The sequence below is a fragment of the Schistocerca gregaria genome, chromosome X, assembly GCF_023897955.1.
Source record: "Schistocerca gregaria isolate iqSchGreg1 chromosome X, iqSchGreg1.2, whole genome shotgun sequence".
Lineage (NCBI taxonomy): Eukaryota > Metazoa > Arthropoda > Insecta > Orthoptera > Acrididae > Schistocerca > Schistocerca gregaria.
In genome coordinates, this window is record NC_064931.1 from 249,966,738 (window position 1) to 249,988,251 (window position 21,514).

Below are 21,514 nucleotides of genomic sequence, written 5' to 3' on the forward strand. Positions count from 1 at the left end.
GGGTGAACTGTATTAAGTGCTACATGTTATATTCACATCAAATATCGTGTGTGTTCTTTAGTAAAGGCTAGAGTGTAATTTGTCGAGTGGAGTGGGTGCGAGATATTAAAGTTACATATTCATTTCACATAGGACCGTCTGAAACTGATGCGACGCTCGTTTGGCTGGATTGACTTTATTGTTTTTTTACTCTCTTCGTGTAAAACAGAAGGAAAAGAACAATTGCAAGCAAACGTAGACAAGAATACTGACTCATTTAAAAGTTGATTATTTCAATCGTTAAATATGTATTTACGAAGCATGAAACGCTTAACATTCTTTTCTTTATGAATGAGAATGTAAATGAATGTCTATATTTCTAGCAAATGTGTATCAGAAGTTATTTACTCGGAATTACTCCCATCATTAATATATCAGATTAATATAATTCTGAGAGACAGACTTCAGCCAAAGACGATTTTGGGACAGTTGAAAAATTTAAAAACATCGTAAGTCCAAAACACTGGCTACTGGCCGCTGCAAAAGTCTTAACAATCTCTTACCTTTTACCAAAAATGTTCAAATGTGTGTGAAATCTTATGCGACTTAACTGCTAGGGTCATCAGTCCCTAAGCTTACACATTACTTAACCTAAATTATCCAAAGGAAAAACACACACACCTATGCCCGAGGGAGGGCTGGAACCTCCACCGGGACCAACCGCACAGTCCATGACTGCAGCACCTCAGACCGCTCGGCTAATCCCGCACTGTTACCTTTCGCCAATACCACTGATCTCTGCTCGCTTTAAATTCCTCTTTGTATTGGTTTTCAGAAATACTGGTATTTCTAATCAACTGCCTTTCGTGATGGTTGTTGTTGTTGTGGTGTTCAGTCTTGAGACTGGTTTGATGCAGCTCTCCATGCTACTCTATCCTGTGCAAGCTTCTTCATCTCCCAGTACCTACTGCGGCTTACATCCTTCTGAATCGGCTTAGTGTATTCATCTTTTGATCTCCATCTACGATTTTTACCCTCCACGCTGCCATCCAATACTAAATTGGAGATCCCTTGATGCCTTAGAACATGTCCTACCAACCGATCCCTCCTTCTGGTCAAATTGTGCCACAAACTCCTCTTCTCCCCAATTATATTCAATACCTCCTCATTAGTTATGTGATCTACCCATCTAATCTTCAGCATTCTTCTGTAACACCACATTTCGAAAGCTTCTATTCTCTTCTTGTCTAAACTATCACCGGCCGCGGTGGTCTCGCGGTTCTAGGCGCGCAGTCAGGAACCGTGCGATGCTACGGTCGCAGGTTCGAATCCTGCCTCGGGCATGAATGTGTGTGATGTCCTTAGGTTAGTTAGGTTTAAGTAGTTCTAAGTTATAGGGGACTAATGACCACAGCAGTTGAGTCCCATAGTGCTCAGAGCCATTTGAACCATTTTCTAAACTATTGATCGTCCATGTTTCACTTCCATACATGGCTACACTCCATACAAATACTTTCAGAAACGACTTCCTGACACTTAAATCTGTAGTCGATGTCAACAAATTTGTTTTCTTCGGAAACGCTTTCCTTACCATTGCCAGTCTACATGATGGTAGAATTTTTATTTTCCCATTACCGGTTTCAAGTCATCTAGTGACTCTCAGATGGTGCAGCCCTTAGTAGTAGTTCGTAGCATAGTGAGGATCGTTGTGTTGGTGTAGTGAAACGGAAAAAGGTTGACACAAGCAAGCACCTTGGGTGTCGATGTATCTAGAGTTATTTACATCCTAAAATTTTAGGTTGACTAAGTTTTATTTAGTCGACTACATAGGATTACTTGGTGGTGCACAAATCGTAGTAGAAATATTTTTCAGCTGTTATGTTAATGTGTATAGTGACGTGTAATTGACATATCTGGCGAACATAAACAATGTTTTATAGAATTATTTGTGCGCGAATAGTAACCCTACATCAAAAAGCTGTAATGCCGTCAAGTCGAAATTAGTTGCTTATGAAGTAGTCAACTCCAGGTCGTGGATGTGGTGTTTTAGGAGGCAGTACCAGACTCCGGCCATGGAGATCACAGGTAGAAGCGGGATTTTTCCTCATTCCAATCCCGTCAGGACAGCACCATGTCCACTCAGTCCTAGCACACTGAGTACCAGGGATCTTTCCCGGGGATAAAATGGTAAAATGTCGCCAGGACTATGAGGTCGTAGTGCTGCCGCAAACGGAAGGCTGCACTCTATCTGCAGTCATGCCAGAAAGCCTTTCAACGTTTGAGCGCCACAGTCATCACTTTATCTAAACCACTCCGGAAGTGTCGCCATATCCAGTGACTGCTTGTGTCAATGCTTTCTGTCGTGTCATGGCCATCCAAAGACCTCCCACAATGTTACGAATTACTGCTTACAACTGTACCATTTTACAGTGAGTCGCTAAGTGATTTCAAACTAGTAATGGGAAAATAAAAATTCTAGCATCATGAAAGGCGTCTGACTGCAGTAATTTCTGAAAACGTTTGTTTATAACAATCGCTGTGCTCCACAGTCATAATCGATAAAAGATTTTCCTCTTTCTTTTAATATTTGTTCTTGTTTTCATAAAAATGAAAATGGAACTAGTTCAAGAATAGTTGCTGGCGATAAATCTAACATAACAGTTCCGTCATGGATGAAATGCGTGGCCGGCCGTTGTGGCCGAGCGGTTCTAGGCGCTTCAGTCCGGAACCGCGCTGCTGCTACGGTCGCAATTCGAATCCTGGCTCGGGCATGGATGTATGTGATGTCCTTAGGTTAGTCAGGTTTAAGTAGTTCTAATTCTAGGGGACTGATGACCTCAGATGTTAAGTCCCACAGTGCTTAGAACCATTTGAGATGCGTGTTTGGTTGAGTGTGGGGAATCTGAAGTAAATGGTCTGTAATAACTTTCCTTGAGGAGAAAACCATAAACAATACAGATACTGCTCCGTGACTGTGGAAATATTTGGGTTCTCACATACAGGCAAGCTAGATAGCTTTCTCGATCTGGCAGTTGTTAACATGCTGCCATCTCTTTACTTTTACAAGAACTCCTTGAGTGCAAGGTAGCAAAAGGCCAATGATGTTTACGGCATCTGACTCCCGACGTATTTACTATCACAATATTGGCTGCTAGTGGCAACAGGGGGAGGGAGTAGATATAACCAACGGTGAGCACAGCATGCGGCTGCGAAGCGTACTTGGACTACTCAGTCGATAAGTGACTCACAACAGTGCTGCAGGGGTATGGGTGTCGATACAAGGCAATCACAACGGTAAACAAAACGAACATTGCATTATATCTACAACAATTGCCAAAGTTGACATTTCATCAGAAAGAAACCGAAGGAATTTCGCAGAGTGAGAAAAGGAGTGGCAGATGAAGTATTAGCGCTTCTACAACATGAGTCAGTGGAATGCGTGTTGTCATGTACACCCGACTGGGTGTATATATACGTGACCAGATTGGTGGCGATACGTGCTTAAATGAAAGTGATATTAAAACAGGTGTCTAGCCATGTAGTTAATCATCATCATCATCCTTGTCGGACAGGGTGCCACAAATGCCGCCTCCAGGACAATCGTAGTAAAAAAAGTTGATTAAGTCCGCAGCAGTATGACCTTGTAATGTATAAGGAAAAACTTAGATATTCCAGGGACGACAAGCGTACTAGTTACAAAAACTGGTATTTGCGCGTTTCAGGGATGCTCCATACGATTTACAGGATGTGCACGATTGTGAACTACTACGTTATGCACATCAAATTGCGCGCAACATATGTAAATGGTTTCAAGGGAAGCAATGGATAGTTGGATAACTTCAAACAATGCTACGGAATTGGAAGACGTAAGGTAACGACATTTCAAAGAAAGCGTCAACTTGACGATGCACAGAAAACTGAGGAATCGGTCCGAAAATTTGTAGGTGACATACAAACTTATTCTATCTCTCAGTACGGAATTTGTTTTCAACTCCAACAAATCGGGATTTGAAGAGGAAATGCATATGAAAGGAACCCTGGAAATTAGAGATACCAAGAAAGTTGTATCAAGATCAACTAGCATCAGTGCCTTAACGCTTTGGTATACAATATACAATTATGCTGACTGTTAGTATGGTTAGTAAATTGGCTGGAAAGTTTTTTATTGTGTTGTGGGAAGTTGGAGGTGCTGTGCCCCCTGCGATTCTTTCTCATGTCCGTGATCTTGTAAGGCAGTACGGAATATTTACACAACAGCAAGAAATAGTTGAAAAATAGGCGTAAGAGAACTAAAAATATGGCGTGAACACTGCTTTTGGCCCATAGCTGGACAAATTAACTTGCTTTTGTTTTGTTCCTGATCTGCGTATAAAAATAATACTCCTTCAGACCAAACTACCCCTCCTGAAAAGTGTGTGACATTACAGTTCATACCATCCCGAACCACCTGACAAATTCAGTCTCTCGATGTTTATTTTCCGTTCATATAAAACATATTATCGTGCACTATCTGCAGCTACGCCTTAAAGGCCAGCCAGATTCACAATAAGCTCCACGACAAACTGCTTTGCATTCGGTTGCATGCCATCACATTCCATTAGTTCTCGTCATTCCATTACACTAACACGGTTCTATATGCATTCTATGAGTAGATATCAAGCTGAAAATGCTGCACGGTTTGTAACTAACAATGAGCTCGCCTTCGGTCTTGATGGTATGAACCTTTGTGATCACTGTCGCTGCCGTTTTCACATTCGGTGTTCGTGGTGCAAGTTAGTTTTGCTTTTAACATTTCTTGAGTGTCGACAACATCAGTTTTGTGGAGTGTAATACATACATCCCCTAGAGGGTTGATTTCTGCACCTCCCGGACACACATTTTTTGTCGCCCTCCTGATGCACGAGGTGAGTCATCAGCCGCTGATATTTTTCCTGACATCGTTGTTAACACAACATTTTCAAATCAGTCTCACTAAACGTTGTACTTGCGATCTCGCACTCAACCGGTCTCTTGTTAGAAACTGCCCCAATCCACCGTGCGGGATTAACCGAGCGGTCTACGGCGCTGCAGTCATGGACTGCGCGGCTGGTCCCGGCGGAGGTTCGAGTCCTCCCTCGGGCGTGGGTGTGTGTGTTTGTCCTTCGGATAATTTAGGTTAAGTACTGTGTAAGCTTAGGGACTAATGACCGTAGCAGTTAAGTCCCATAAGATTTCACAGACATTTGAATTAAAAAAAAAAACTGACCTAACTCGGGAAGCGCCGTGACGGCCATTACTGGAATATATTTAACACGATTAACACGTCCACAAATACACTCCACAATCCACTGCATAGTACATGGAAGAAGGTACTTTAACATCCTGCATTCAGAGTTGTATTGCCGGAAAACAGTAATATTTACTTCATTGTTGATATACGGCGACTGTACACAATGAGCACTAATATACTTGTCTGGGATTTCTTCATTGTGTAATACATGAGCGTGCCTCGCGATTCTTGTTGGTTGTAAAGAAAAGTGTTAAATGAGAAGCCTAATAACAAAGTCTGACATATGGCATCTTGATCGAAAATTTGTTAAAAGTTAGTTCTAGTCCAACTTTCTATCAAGGATTTGATACCGAACGTAGTGTGTGTGTGTCATAAACGACCAGAAAGCATTAGTTTTTGCATCTGAAGTACGAGCTTTGTATCATAAGCGGACATTTCTCATATCACTTTCAGTCGCGGACATAGATTTTACGGGCCAACTAAGAAGCTTCAGAGTCATAACTGTCAGTATGGGGAGAAAGTGTTAATCCTACAGCCGTTGAACCAAGTTGTACGACTGTTTCTTTAGTTTTGCTCATTTTAGTAACAAAATGAAGTTTACATGGAACATGAAACCAACTAAACTCCACCTGGGAGAAGTAAAAAACACGTGAGCTAGCCTAAACCATGGAATCGACCGCCAGAAAAAAGAGGTAGACAAGAGACTCTTTCATCTTTGTATGTTAAGGTAGAGTTAAGGTGGGCCTTTACAATTTGTTAATGGTTAATAAAAATCGGTTTATTTCATGCTATTTATTATGTTATTGACAAATATTCACAGAGAAATTATAGTGGAAAGAGCTTCCGAAAGAGCAGGAATCTTCATATGAATAATGACCCAGGTCTTACAGAAACTATAAGATTTTTTAAGCACAAAGTATTTTTCTGCTTGTAGGTACGCAACACTGTATTGCCTGCATTTTAAATAGATACTCGGCAAACGTTTTGCCTCAATTTCTACATTGCCAACAAAGAGTTCTGCAATCCAGACTGCTGCCAATGAAAGACAGAAAAGATTTTCATTCTGTATTTTATTCTGTGCCAGACAAAATGAAGAGAGATGTTTTCATTTTGAAATTTTGTCGTTCAGACAGTCCTAAATTTTTTAAAGTACGACGATTGATTACGCAATTTCAAATGCTGCAATCGTAAATTTGAAGGTTTGTAGCGATAACTTCTTTTATGATTTGAACACTACATAGCACAAGGTGTTGGGAGTATTTAATCGATTCAAGAAACATAATTCATCAGCGCCTATCGAAAACAGACGTGGTTCTAGGAAATACAAATTATTCAATCATAAGGAGTCAGTATTAAATTTCATTAGAAGCTTTGAAGCACTTGAATCACATTAGTCGAAAGGAAATGTCTTCTATCTGAACTCAGTACTGTTAAACTGTGGTTCATCTTGAACAGTAGCATCCTGGAAGATCCAAAAGTAAAAGAATAGTATGTAGGAACATTTTCGGCATATATTTCTGTGATAGTTTTGCTTCTGCTGGTACTGATAAATGTAGCACTTGTTTGGAAATCAGTGAACGTGTAAAGTGATAAACAATTAAGTTTAGATAACAAACTTACTGTTAAGAAAAACTCTACACCAAACACGAGCAGTATTTTTTTACCATTTGAAACAAAAATGATCGTATTTTGCTATGTTTCAACTGTTAAAAAATTTAGTGCATCCAAAACAGTGACCAATCTGCTTCCTGTTAACGACAACTCTACTACTATAACTTAACAATTTTTCCAGAACTGTCAACAGATAAACTCAAACCTGAAACTGTCCCAACTTACACTTGGACCGAAAACGAAACTATCATCAAATGAGGTAATTTCAATCGAGTATAACGAACTGAATAGCAAGATACTTGATATAGCTCCTGTTCGATCGATAACGGACAGCTGTGGTGGACAAATTAAGAATGTCAGTGTTTTCCCAGTGTGTGCAAAATGGGTCAAGTGCTGTGCACCTCCATACTTGAGTAAACTTTGAATTATTTTTCCTGCTACAGGGCATTCATTTTTGCCATCAAATCGAGTGTTCTGTCTAACAGAGAGACATCTGAAATGGTTGAAGACTATTACTCAAGTGAGTAACGTACTGTTTTTTCGAAATATGGTACTGTTAAAGTGATCGGGAATTACTGGGTGCCTCATGATTGGAAATAAGAGGCATCAAAGTATAAAAAATCTGCAGCCCAGTTATATTTCTCAATAAGCAAATGAAAAAGATTGTACTTAGGCGCAGTAGTAAAGGCAATGTGTTTGTCTGAGGAGAAATGGCTTACAATATTGACATTGAAATAGAACATCCAGTCCAAAAAAGTGAGTCATTATAGAAGACGTGAATCCCATGGAAATATCCATAGGGGTTAAAATGAAGAAACACAAAATACAGTAGATCATGCTGAAAAGCTACCGTGCAAGTACTAAAGGTATGATTGGAGAAACAGTCTCCGAAATGGTATACAAAGATTTTACATGGAAATAACATATGTTCCTACTAATGTTGAGAGTGAATCCTTGCATTCTGAAATTGAAGATCATGCCGTTGTTAAAATAGAAATTGTGTAAAATGTTAATTTTATCATACAAGTTGGAATATGAAGTTTTTATAATTATTTTGTGTTAATTTCACTTATTTGTAGAAAAAACGAGCCACAGAAAGTACCTTTGGTTTCAAAACTGGACATTAATCATCTATGCTGCAAAAGCGGACATACTGATTAAGTAAGTTTGCTGTAAAACTCTGCAATTAAGTGATGAAAAAGTTATTTGTGTTGTAGTCGTACTGTCAACAGTTAAGAATATCTAAACCCACGTTTAATTCCAAATGTTAAATCTGTACAAATAGATCTTCTGTAAAACCTGGTTTGTAGCTTTCGTCCATGTTTGATACTATGCTACTCAGATATGGAACGAATACTGTAAACGAAGTACTCTGTCCACAATTGGAAGGGAAGATTAAGGACTGTACGTTAAGTCAACTACGAAGTCATCAGATGGAGTACAGGCTGAGATTCGGGAAGAAAATTGCTCATTCCCTTTCACAGTAAGAATCCTAGCTTTTACTGTAAGCGACTTAGTGAAATAAAAGATAACGTGAATCCAATGTCTGACCGAGAGAGTGGTTAGCACACAGGACTAGAATTCGGGAGGACCACGGTTCAAACCCACGTCCGGCCGTCGTGATTTAGGTTTTCCGTGACTTCCCTAAATCGCTTCAGGCAAATACCGGGATGGTTCCTTCGAAAGGGCACGGCCGATTTCCTTCCCTAATCCGAACTTATGCTCCGTTTCTAATGACCTCGTAGTCGACAGGACGTTAAACACTAATCTCCTCCTCCTCCAGTGTCTGAATGGGGATTTTCTCTGCCGCTTTCCCGAATGCCCCCAGTGACTTAGCCGGCCTATGTGACCGAGAGGTTCTAGGTGCTTCAGTCTGGAGCTGCGCGACCGCTACGGTCGCAGGTTCGAATCCTGCCTCGGGCATGGATGTGTGTGATGTCCTTAGGTTAGTTAGGTTTAAGTATTTCTAAGTTCTTGGGGACTGATGACCTTAGATGTTAAGTCCCATAGTGCTCAGAGCCATTTGAACCCAGTGACTTAACTCGGAAATTTGAAATCGTTGAACCATTAAGGTCACATACCGTTATGAATATGGAGTGAACGTCTCCAGCAATGAACCAAGATCTCTGGCTGTACTATAAACATTTTGTCACTCCTATAGAACTTTAGGGCAGGAAGCTCATTATCATAATCGAAAGCCGTACTGTTGTGATTAATTAGACGAGAAAGTTACTAGGTAGGCCGCATGACATCGTGGGGAACGGAAAGAATGAACTCTGTAATACAGGCATAACAAATCAAAAGAACTCTTTACAATGTGTGATACTTCAGCAACATCGTAGTGGTCGAAGCGCGATATATTGTCTACGTTCACATGAAGTTCCCAAAACCGATTTCCTAGAGCGATTTCACAATACAGTTTCTGGTTGGTCTTGTAAACACTGCAAAATCGATTGTGGAAATTTGTGTCTAGCTGCCGGTTTTCCACTTCCGGAATTGATTTTTTGTCCCACATAAACACATAAGCGATTTTGAGACGAGTTTGGATTGCCAGGCTAATATTAGTCTAATATTTTCGAAATATTAGACTAATACGGACGGAGTGACTTATTCGGCAATGAAAGTGAAGCATAAATATTAGACTGAGCATGAGACTGTTTACCTCTAATACTTAACTGAAGAGAAATAGCGATTGTGGTCACAAAATCAAAAAGTGAAACAGCTGTTATCCAGACGCAGTACTTAACTGGGTTAGAAAATCCGCTTCACACTTTAACATGTAAACAAGACAGCGAAAAACAGTTTCCGAAATTAGGTTTTCACCTTTCAGAAGATGTGTCGCGCGTAAGCGTGGTGATTTAAGCGCTGCTCTTTGTTCCAGTTAACTTATTTATTCATGTCCTTACCTAACCGTTATTGCTAGTATGAATATTGAGTGTGAGGGTCCCTATTGCGGTTTCAGCGACTTAGAACTGAAAAGCAGGAGCTTTAAAATACCGTAGATCACGTATTTCTCAGAAGTCAGAAGCGTAGGGGTGTTTCCTTAAACCTGCCATTTCTACTCACACAAACATGACTGTGCAAGGTAATCTTTGAACGCTTGGGTTATCTTTGCATGAAGTTCCCGCTACAGCCGCGCAGTCGGCCGTTTGCTGTCGGCGGTTGAGGAGCTGTGTACAAGCAGTTGCTGCGGGCTGGTCCCAGTACGTTGCACCGACGGCGATGGACTGTGTTCGTAAGCTAATTTCCGTGTAGATGTTTGCTCTTCGTTCAGAAAGTTACACACTCTATACTAACATTGACAGCCACATCTATTAATCAGTCAAAAATATTGCAACGATGTGCAGTGAAAATTAACACAAATCTGAGTGGACCGAAAAATGTTTTCTTAAAAATGACTTTAGTTAAACAATATCTACGAAATGTTTTCGCTCACGTTATGTTTTATTACAATGTAGGAATTAGATTTTCAGTTTTTCTAGTATTGTACGTATAGAACCTTGAGACTGTACAGAAAACTTTGTGAAGGAAATGTTTTTAAGTCTCTTTCAGTGACTAAGTATTTGGTACCGTCTGTAGTTTTATTCACTGACTTTCGAATGCGGCTCTAAATAGTTGCCTGTAACTTTGAGATGCGTTTGTTACATATTTTCGTTTCGGCGTCGGGCAACATCGACCATACAACGGGCAATCATTAACTGTACAGGCGTATCATAAACATTGAGTTAAAGTGAGCTGACCAAATATGCCCAGCATTGTAAAGGAAACAATATATTGAATAAATTAATCAGGATTAGGTTACGTAGTGTCTTCTTACAATATCATACGGTGTATTTTTTTTTTTGTAGGTTGATCTCCCTATAAATTTAATTTCAAAAATATACGAAGGTTAATCGCGTATACAGCCGCGCAATCTCCAGCAGATTTCTTCAACCAAGTGGGCGTAAAGTAAAAGGCCAGCCCTTGGGCTGTGATAAACGTTCACACGCTAAGCAGCTTTCTTGATCTTATGTTTGAAATGAGTGCTTTGTGTTAGCTACGTCGGCTATTTACTTGCAAAAGATACCGCGATATCCTGTAAATTTTTTCTCCTGGCTTCTGTAAGCATTTCTGTGGTAGGTTAAGTACATGGAACACTTCTTTTTTTTTTTGTTCGTCTACATCAATGCGAACTTTTGAGCTGTAAGTCTCCTGTATATGCACCCTTATCGACTGCAACAAAATCATGTGATGTGAGATAGTCTAATAACACGGATACCGTCCAAAACTAGTCATTAAATAACGGCTCAATTTTAGTATCTAGATTCTTCAGGTGCCAATTAATTTGGTTCTTCACATGTCACAAGAATTTCCTCCTGCGTAGATGGCAACTAACCGTTTTAGAGAAATTCCTTTTAAATATTGAAGTTAAAGATTTTTTTTTGTCAAAAGATCTAAAACCTTGTTCTGCTGGAGTGCTGTTGGCGTGGTGAATAAGTGAACGACTGACAAGGGATCACACGGCAATGAGAGTTTTGAAATTTTTTTATTTGTGGTATGTGAAGCTCAGACCTCAAATACTAATCCCCCTAAATAATTGGATGCAACTCTGATTCGAGAAAACTGACTTAGTTTTCCTACGACAAAACTACGCTCAATCTCCTCCCCTCCCCCCCCCCCCCCTCCTCCCATTAGGTTTTGTGATAGAATTGTCGTCTAGCAGTTGTGTACCACGGGTCGATTTGCAACCTTATTAAAATTTTAAACCAAGGTGCATGTTCAACGAAGGGTTGTATACATAAGGCTGAAAAATAGACTTGGCGTTCATTTTTGACAAACGTGCATAAGACGTCAGTAAGAACTATTTGCAATGAAAGCTGGATTTGTGTGCGATGTATTAGTAATAAGACACGCTGTTTCCATAAATAGAGCAATTAGATATGTTACCTTGCATATACTTGATAAATTTTATATTTAAACGCTAATTCACGTAAGTATTCCAACTGAATTAAAAAAGTGACCAAAATGACGCTAGAGCCTGCTGTTAGTCTCGAGCGTTGATTTTTTTTCTTCTTTCGTTTGAATGTATTTTGAGCTTCACGTAACTACCACCAGAGCATGCTCTTCTGTTTGAAAATTTGAGTTGCATCGAAATACTTTGTAGGATTGTCTGTTCCGAACTCCTCGTATGATAAAGAAAACTTCAAAAAGCCTAGAAACAAGAAAAGCGTTGCTCAGCTTCAGATGTCTGAAGTATGCATGCTTTCGTGCTTTATGTAAAGACTTTGTTCCTCAGACTGAATTTTTTGAGTGCACTTTCATACAAAATTTTTAGCTAACATAAGTTTAGGCAAAACTGTATTTCGCACTTTGGAATGCTGCAGATAAGTGAATGTCTGGAACAATGATTCCGTTTTAAATATTAAAACATTTTCAGCTTTCTCGAATTGCATCACAGCAGTGTATTCAACGTTGTTGTGGAAAACAGCTTCCACTTCGAACAGTAAATTGATACAATAATTGGTGGTTGGTTAGATGTATTTCTCACGAAATTATCCCACATAAGCAATCTGGACAACATCCAGCCGTGGCAGTACTTCCGCCGCGGTGGTCTAGCGGTTAAGGCGCTCAGTCCGGAACCGCGCGACTGCTACGGTCGCAGGTTCGAATCCTGCCTCGGGCATGGATGTGTGTGATGTCCTTAGGTTAGTTAGGTTTAAGTAGTTCTAAGTTCTAGGGGACTGATGACCACAGCAGTTAAGTCCCATAGTGCTCAGAGCCATTTGAACCATTTTTAGTACTTCCGTGGGTACTGATCAAAAGTCGTAAATGTGTTACTTTTACCCGTATATGTTCATATTTACATGTTACTTTACGCTAGCATTGATCTTCATGCCACATGAAAAAATAGTCACAAAACAGTTTCTTCACTTCCCCTGAACTAAAAACATTGTACAACAGATGTACTGTAAATGCTTTGGTTTTCATGACAGCTGTACTGCTGATACTATAGCACTAATAACTCAATGACCATCCTGTCGCCACAAATTTATTACTCCTAATTTTTTCAGCTGCAATTTCCTCTTAGATTAATATATTTTCTTCCTCTATTACGTCCTGCGACGACATTAATAATTTTTTTATGAGCAATAAGACACGTAGAATTTCAATGAGCAAATTAAGAGTACGCAGTTTGTTTCTGTCATTTATGTATCCATTTTTCTTTTATTGTTTAACAGGCATAGTTAACAAAATAGTGGCAAACGCTTGTTCCTAGCCATCTTGGCTTTTTGAAATTAAGTTGCCGAATGAAATTGTGACAACTATTGATGGTGTAATGGGGGTTTAGTATATTGGATTGACAATATAGTGTTAATTAATATTCATCGTGTAGAGCTCCCTTATGTACTAACGGTGTTTGGCAAAATGCAGATACGACTTGAACGCGGAGGTCTGTCGACACCGGCAGATCCCAAGGGATCGGTGGCGAAACTATCGACAGGTGATGTCCGCAGATCTACGAAAAACTCTGCTGTCCGCATATATGTCCGTATTCCTCCATTTATTTACGTGGGTTGGAACTTAATGTCAACTCTTTATTCACAACCGATACAAAAGATGTTTGCACCTGTTACTGTCCTTCAAAGTTGTGTAGAACCCGTTGCCAGCGATGTGGAAGGCGTATTATACCGTTAGCAGAGCCTGTTATGTTGATGATGCGAATTGAGCGATCTACTGCCTATCGAATTTCTGGAAAGATGTGAAGCGAATGCCACGAAGTGGTTCTTTCGTCTACGGAATCAAATCAGTCAAAAGGACTGAAGTCCGGGGAGTATGGTGGATGGCACAGTACTTCCCAGTCCCATCGACCGAACAGAGCAGCCACAGCTTGCGTTGCACGCGTCCGCGCATTGTCGTGCAAAATGATAGGTGGGTTGCGCAGAAAGTGTCGCCGCTTCTTTAGCAAAGCTGGTAGCAGGTGATGCTCTAAACACGAACAGTAATACTGTGCATTGACGGTGGCATGCACTTCAAAACTGTTCCACAGATTCGACAGGCTGTAGACCGCTCCACTGGCACCATCAAGAGAACAGGCTCTACTAACGATATACTACGCTTTCCACAACGCTGGGGACTGCTTTGAAGTACAGTAACAGGTGCAAACATCTTTTGTTGTGAATAAATAGTTGCCACTAAGTTCCAACGCTCGTATGAAGATCTTGAGACGTACGTTTTGAACCACATGAGCAAAGCACTTTAGAATTTAGCTATTTTTCCTCTCTGCATCGCACTTATTGCGTTAAAACATTGCCTTCATTTGGTCTCAGTTATTGTCATCGATAATGTAGCTAGCAATCCCAAACACTTTACACAGAGTAATTTTCGATCTGCATTTATGAGCTGCCTTCAAAATATTTCATTATTTGGAACAAAATAGCTATTTTTTGTCCCGGTTTCTCTGCATTCAGCGCTGAAATGAAAGAACGGATTTGAGAGAAGTCACTTACATGACAAACAAGATTGACTTCGACAATCCATCACCAAATTTCAATACTGAAGTTTGTGACAGTCGCAGTACCCGTAGACAAACAGTAAAAAGCAACGGTATAATAGCAGTTAGCAATAGCTTTGTCAAACAAAAAAGCAAATAAATCTGGACTAAGTCGTGACTACAGAAAGCGGGTATACTTGGTAGCCCTAAAAATAGACTGTTTTCGCGTTACAAGATTTTTGGTGTTAAAAGAACTTGAATGAAATCACGTTTTTCTTAGAGACTGTTGTATTCTGTTGAGTAAACGGTTGTAGTTGTCTCTTCAGATAATGGATAAACAAATCAGACTGTCTGAATTGTTACGGCAAATTAGCCAGTTACTGCCACAACTGATTTATCAAGTGCCATGTTAACAAATCATAGCGGGAGTGTAACTGTTGGCTACTGACAGCCTTCGGCTTTATTTTTGTGCATTCGTCGGAAGTGGCAAGTGTCGCAATGCATCTTCGCCTTCCCTGAAATAATGGTTGTAGTGAACTTGATATGTATCGTTGCTTGGAAGGTAAACATTTGGCTGTGATTTGCCAAAGCCAATGAATGTGAAAACGAAATAAATGTTGTAACAGATTTATCTACACTCTTAGTGGACTAATTTTTAAAAGAAATAAAGGTGGTTTCTGAAAAATTTTGGATCATAGAAAAATATTTTTGGTGCATTTTGTGCGGCTCAGTGGTAAAGTGTCAAACTACAGATGAAAAAGATCGTTTTAGATTCCCGGTCAGTCCAAAGATTATCATATTACTTTAGTCTTTCGGTCGTGGTAGTGTTAAGGTGGAAAATCTCGAGTTGCACAACGGTTCGGAATCCACAAAACAGTAAGTCCCTCTGTAACTCGCTGGACTACTCCGAAGGTCGAAGGAATAAAAAGTATACCACCTTTGGGTTCATGACAGCTTTACTTATTTTCATGTATCATAAATTTAGTACCAAACATGTAAGGGGGTTTGGTGTATAACTTTAACCATGGCATGTTTTAGGACAGTATTGACTTTAAAAAATCTTTTAGTAAGGAGCGCTTGCTGTAAACCATTAGGTTTAACAAAAATAGTCGCTTCATTATCTTGTTAGGTAAAAATTTAAATATTATTCATACAGACAGGTACACGATATGTTAGGAATGTGAAGGTTACTTTTAATAGTGTACACAACTCAACTTAGATTTCGCCCCCTGCGGGTTCGGGGGTAAGAATAGGCCCTTGGTGTTCCTGCCTGTCGTAAGAGGCGACTAAAAGGAGTCTCAAACGTTTCGGCCTTATGTGATGGTCCCCTCTTGGGTTTGACCTCCAATTTTCAAAATTTCTGTTAGTGCGTGCCATTTGGGGAAGGACGCCTTACGTGGTGTTTTTCTATTGGTCCATCGTGCACCACCATCTTGCATGCTATCTATTGTCGTGTGGCGGGATTTACACCCCATGTCTTCTGGGTTGCCTCCTCGTCTTGTGCGCAATCCCCTTCTTGTGCGCAATCCCCTTCTTAGTGCCCACAACTGTGGACCCTTTCAACACCTAAAATCCAGCACGGTAGCCAGTCCGTTGTGGTGGGGTCGTCATGTACCCTTTTGGTGGTAGCCCCCTGACCACGCAGGGATCGCACTAAAGATGCCAGAGCTGTTTCCTCCCCATGCATGCCAAAGAGTATGTGCCCATCTTGTCTGGGGCACGGGGACTCCGGGCAATGGGATATCGGCCAGGTACCCGCTGCTTTGGCTGGGTGGCGCCCTTGGGGAGAGCCCTCGTTCGGAGTAGGTGGCATCTGGGTGGATGTGGCGCAATAAATCTCACCAAGCTGGTGGTCGCACTGCCACCAGCGTCTCTGAGCGAGGCAGAATTGAATTTGATGCTACACAATATGACCCTCAGTCGTTCCTCTCGTTGGCTGCGCCGTGGGAGGGACGCAGATCTAGTGCCAAGCCGGAGCCTTATGTACCACAATACATTGTCTGCAGCAGGACTGATGGTGACTCCTTTCTTACGACAAAGCCTCTGTTTTTTGTGGAACACCTGGAGGGTAAGTTTGGGGAAGTGGCGGGGTTGTCTAAAATGAGGAAATGGTCCATCCTCCTCAAGACGTCTTCCCCAGCCCAGTCACGGGCGTTGCTCTTGTGTGATAAGCTGAAGGTGTCCCTGTTACCGTCATTCTCCACAGTAGCTTAAATATGGTCCAGGGGATTGTTTACCATCGCGACCTCTTGTTACAATCCGACGACGAGCTGAGAGCTGACTTGGAACGACGTGGTGTGCATTTTGTTCGTCGTGTACAGATTACCCAAGACTAACAGGGTGGCCACCTGTGGGGCGGCGAAGAAGTCGTCGAATGAGTTGTTTGAATGTTCATTTCACGTAACAGACTATTGCCGATGCAACATATGTGGGACGGCGAAGAAGTCGTTGTTTAATGTTGAATGAAAGTTGAACATTGCCACCTTAAATCACGCGAGCCTGGCAACTAATTTGGTGGCCAGTCAGAAAGCGAAGGGAAACTTACTGACCTTAGTTCCCAGTCTGCACGGCCACATTCCTGTACAGCCCAGCTAAACGAAAAATATCCATAGTTCTTCACGGGATTAGGGCTGCTTCAATAAAATTTAAAGTTCCAAACAAGATTTTATTATCTTAAAGGCTCACACAAATTACTCGAAACTTCTGAAAATGCTAAAGACATTAAATATTGTTAATTCAGCCAATCGTTTAATAGTTCAGAGGCGACTTCTACAGCAAGTTCCTCCCGAATAGTTCATTACTCTAACTAACGGTGCTCTATTAATAGTTCGCAATAATGTTAAAAAAAAAGATTAATGCTCGCCTTAAAAGTGGAGTTAGTCACCACTTGCCACGCGGAATTATACTTCACACGGACGGCACAATAACAGTTTGTTACCGAAGTCTAAACGATCCAGGACGGTGTACAGTCCTCGCGATTTTCAATGTCCGTTTACATTGCTAAGTACGCGCATGTCACAGCCCGCTATGATGTCACCCGAGGCGAGGCGCGATCGGACGTTAAGCTCGCGTGGACTAGGCGTTGGTCTAATGCGGAGTGAGCTTACTACTGCCTCTGCCGCTCTTTTTAGATAGCTCCGGCGCGTACCGCCAAGAGAGCATCTGTTCTTTCCGTTCATATGCAGATGCCTGCGGCCTCCAAATGACCGCTATCTCAGGCACATAATCTTAAATATCACATTTAATAATAGCTTTACAAACTTCTCAATTTTTGTATGCATACATCTGAGCAGTACAGAAGCACGTAGAAAATCTCAGCCCGCTAAAATTAAAACTTTACTCTCTAGAATTTTTACAATGGAACTAACGGTAGATTGTTACCTCTGAACCATAGCTTTATCAAGACTTGTATCAGCTGTTAATTATGCTACAAGACTAAAACTTGGTGTAGCTTTGTTAATTGTCCTATCTGATCATTGGTCTTAAAGAATTTGTTTTATCATTAAAATTTAAAGTACTTAATCTATAATGCTTATGTACATTTTACTCACAAAAGTAGTTTTTACTAAATTACTAAAAAACTAGAAGAGGTAACTGATTGTGGTATTTCCATTATTATTATTAGGGTGAACTGAAGCATCCTACCAATTTTCAATATTGTAGCTCTATTATTTCGCGCCTCTGATTTTTCCGAAAAACGCGGATTCTGGAGTCAATTTTAGTTTTATGGTTTTGGAAACCAGCACCACTCATTAATGACTTCTTACTGCACCTTCTCACCAAATTTTGGCTTCCTAGCGTCATTATTTAGCGCCTCCTATTTTTCTTTCAAAACGTGAATTTTACATAAACTACTAATTTTATAATATTAAGATTTGTTACCTGAAACATTATTACATAGAACTATACTTTAACAAAGTTTTACACACAAATCTTAATTTTTACTTTTATGTTAAATGTGGTGCAATACTATATGCAGGCGCGTTACGATGACGTGACGCTACTAGCAGTGAACTAGGGTAAGTCCCGTGCACTCGCTCGCCTCTGTATCTTATACATGATACAGCGCTTGCTTTGCTTCATCACCCCCTTTTTAATTTTCGTGAAAATCTATTTTTGAACAAAATTAAATTTCTAAAAGAACAAACAAGCGATGGATTACTTTAGTATACCTCTTTCAACTTAAGTTGCTTCTTCTTAGGAAATTCCTTATTACTACATACACAAAATAACCATACTCATATACACATAGAAAACCTAGTACAGAAGACATTCACAAATTATTTACATACATTTACATGGAAATATAAATTTTTCAATGGTTACAAAATAGTTATTTTTTTTCTTTAAAATCAGTCTCTTCCTGAAAAAGAAAATACACACGACTTTTATCACTGCAACGCACTCACATTTTTCTTTTACTATAATACTCGGCTCTGTGGTGGGTGTCCTATTGTAACACTCATTTAATTTCACTGATTGACAAAATTGTGGGAGGAAATTGTATTCACTGTGGTTTGCGTCTCTACTTCCAATCTCCCTACCGCTTGTTGTCAGTCATTCATGCAGCCTGCATGTCCCTGAGAAACAGACAATACAGTCTAAGTTTCTGTTTTCAACTTATATCTAAGGTAGGACAAAGTACATTTTATAGTTTATATTCTGGCATTATTTTACTAATTGTGAAGTTGTCAGAAAGACATTTAGCACTAAGTCGTATCTGATACAATAGCTCCTACTTTCTTCTTTCATAAATAATCTTTTAGGTTCCTAAATAGTGAAAATTCTTTTAGCAAATTAATATATTAAGATCTTGCTTCAACTTAGAAAATTGAGTAACCTTTTAGTTTTAATGTACTCTGGCTTAATTATCGTATGGATTAGTTCATCAAAGAAGTCATTTGCTGACCAGCACTTTGCTTTATTGTATGAATTACTAAAGAAATTAGTTATTTTCAGTATACCGATTCCAAATTTCTGCATTTTCCAATATTTGTGTGTTTCTGTTGTCTGTTTAACTATTTATTTGCCTCAAGCAAGATTGTGTTTTTCACCATTTCACGATGCGTGAGGGAATTATTCTTTAATCCTACATCATTTACTTCAATTTACTTACTTCACTTCTTCACCTTATTCATTTTCTCCCTTTTCTTCCAGATTCAAAAATACTTCATTTCTCCACTTCTTTCTCCCTTTTCCTTTTGTCAGCCTATTGACGTCCTGTTTCTATATATTTGGTGCGATCCTCACACCACTTCCACACATCTCCATTTATTTAATTCTAAAACGCCATTGCTTGCCTCTATGAGCATTATCTTCTTACGCTGTTTTCCTTCAGACAACCTTATTTCTAGCAACATACTACCTTCTGCATAATCTCATGGATTATTCATATTCATACCGTACTTCGTATACTGCAAAGTGTCTCTCTTAGTTGTAGTTTCTAACCCTTTACAATTACATGAAATATTTTAATTTATTTATTTTAGCCATGTTTGCCTCTTATTGGTACTCAGACTTTTGTTTTGCCATTCACTAGGTAGATCCTTACTAAGAATACTTAAAACCTAATAGCATATATACAACATGAAGACATATGTGATTCTTACCTGTTATGATAGACCAGAAGAAGGGAATGAAACTTGAAAAGGAAATAAAGTTTCACCCAGCTGGGACTGCACGGTACGCCAAACCGTGTATCCGCCAAAGAGTGGCAGACTCCCTACAGTAATTAATTACTGTTAATTTTAAATTCCTTTAGATCCACAATATTTCTTAGACCTAGTTCTCTCTTACTCTTTGGATATTCCAAACGATAGGCATTTGCATGAGGTGTACTTACTATTCTAAATGGTCCATGATATACATGCATAAACTTTTTAGTTTCTGCAGAAATTTTCTTTGTTGATTGTACCTTTTCCTCTATTTCCTTTAGGATGTGTCTCTCTTCAACCTTAGCACTTTCCTCATTCTCACTGAAAACCAAATTTTCCTGCAAGTATCCTTTATTCTTTATTACTCTAATAGGCAGTTCCCAAGTTTCATTACTACCGCCTATATGACTTCCTATAAAAGACTCTCTTATCACTTTAGAGTCAGGTAAAGTTAAAATTAAGTTGTTCTGATCAAAATTGATCTTTCCCTGGTACTTTGATAAGAAATCAGTACCAATCAACATATCAACACTTAAGCCTAGCACAATCAAACAAGGATGATCTATTACTACGTCATTTATACCAATGGGTATCAAAGCTTCGTGTTGAACTGGTCTAGAGACTTTTCCAGTAGCACCTATAATCTTTAAGCCACTTACTTTCATAACTGTTAACTTCTCTTTATTGGGTATGGTGTCAAAAAATGTTTGTGATAAAGCACTTGCTTCACTGCCACTGTCAAGCAGACAACGCACAGTGACTCCTGATATGTTTACTTTGATAACAGGGTGAGTTATTTTACATTGAACAGGTTGCTCACACACCTCGTCTAATAAATCTCGTTCTATGTTCTTCCAGCTAAAGTAATTCTGATCAGTTGCAATTACATTTACATTTACATCCTGGGGCTCATCATGCTCTATAATCTTAGCTGCTTTCTCTAATCTGTCCACTAACTTTAAATCGAAGCATCTGACGACTTTTTCTACTTTTGTTTGCTGCACATCAGCCAAACTATCCTCTACCTCTGAGCAACTGCGTCCCTGCGCAATATTGCTGTTCATAAGAATGTCGTCACCTTCAACCATTTGTGGCACGTTTACACAGCTACTAGATTCTTTCACCTCGTTACTATTTCTACCCCCTTCATTCATCATTTCCTCCTCTCTAAAGTTTTGCAGTACTGATTCTACTTCTGCTACTTCTACTTCAGCTTTTAGATTGCCATTTTCATCGAAGATGTAAGCTTTTACTTCATCATTATTCCCATCAGACTCAAACCCATTATCTACCTTGAGTTCCTGTTCTTCCTTGACCCATTTTTCTAGTGTATCCAAAATACTATCCACTATTTTGTGAGAGTGGCTTAACACATCACTGGTATTATCTGTATTTATTTCGTCATCCATGTTGTCTGTCTGTGTATGTTGGCTGATTGTCTGTGTTTCCGTTACTGGCTGCGTTACTGTTACCGCCTGGTGAGCGCCAGTTTCCTCATAGACGGGATTTAGTTTCCCACACGCGGCCTGT

At 39.8% G+C, this 21,514-nt stretch overlaps 1 long non-coding RNA gene across 1 annotated transcript in view; it reads left to right on the forward strand.

The window, feature by feature from the left end:
• The first annotated feature begins 9,961 nt into the window (after positions 1-9,961).
• LOC126299420 (uncharacterized) overlaps positions 9,962-21,514 on the forward strand; it is a 62,091-nt gene continuing 50,538 nt past the window's right edge. Inside the window, exon 1 of the long non-coding RNA XR_007552798.1 lies at positions 9,962-10,094. This is a non-coding gene — a long non-coding RNA (uncharacterized LOC126299420). The remainder of the gene's footprint in view (positions 10,095-21,514) is intronic.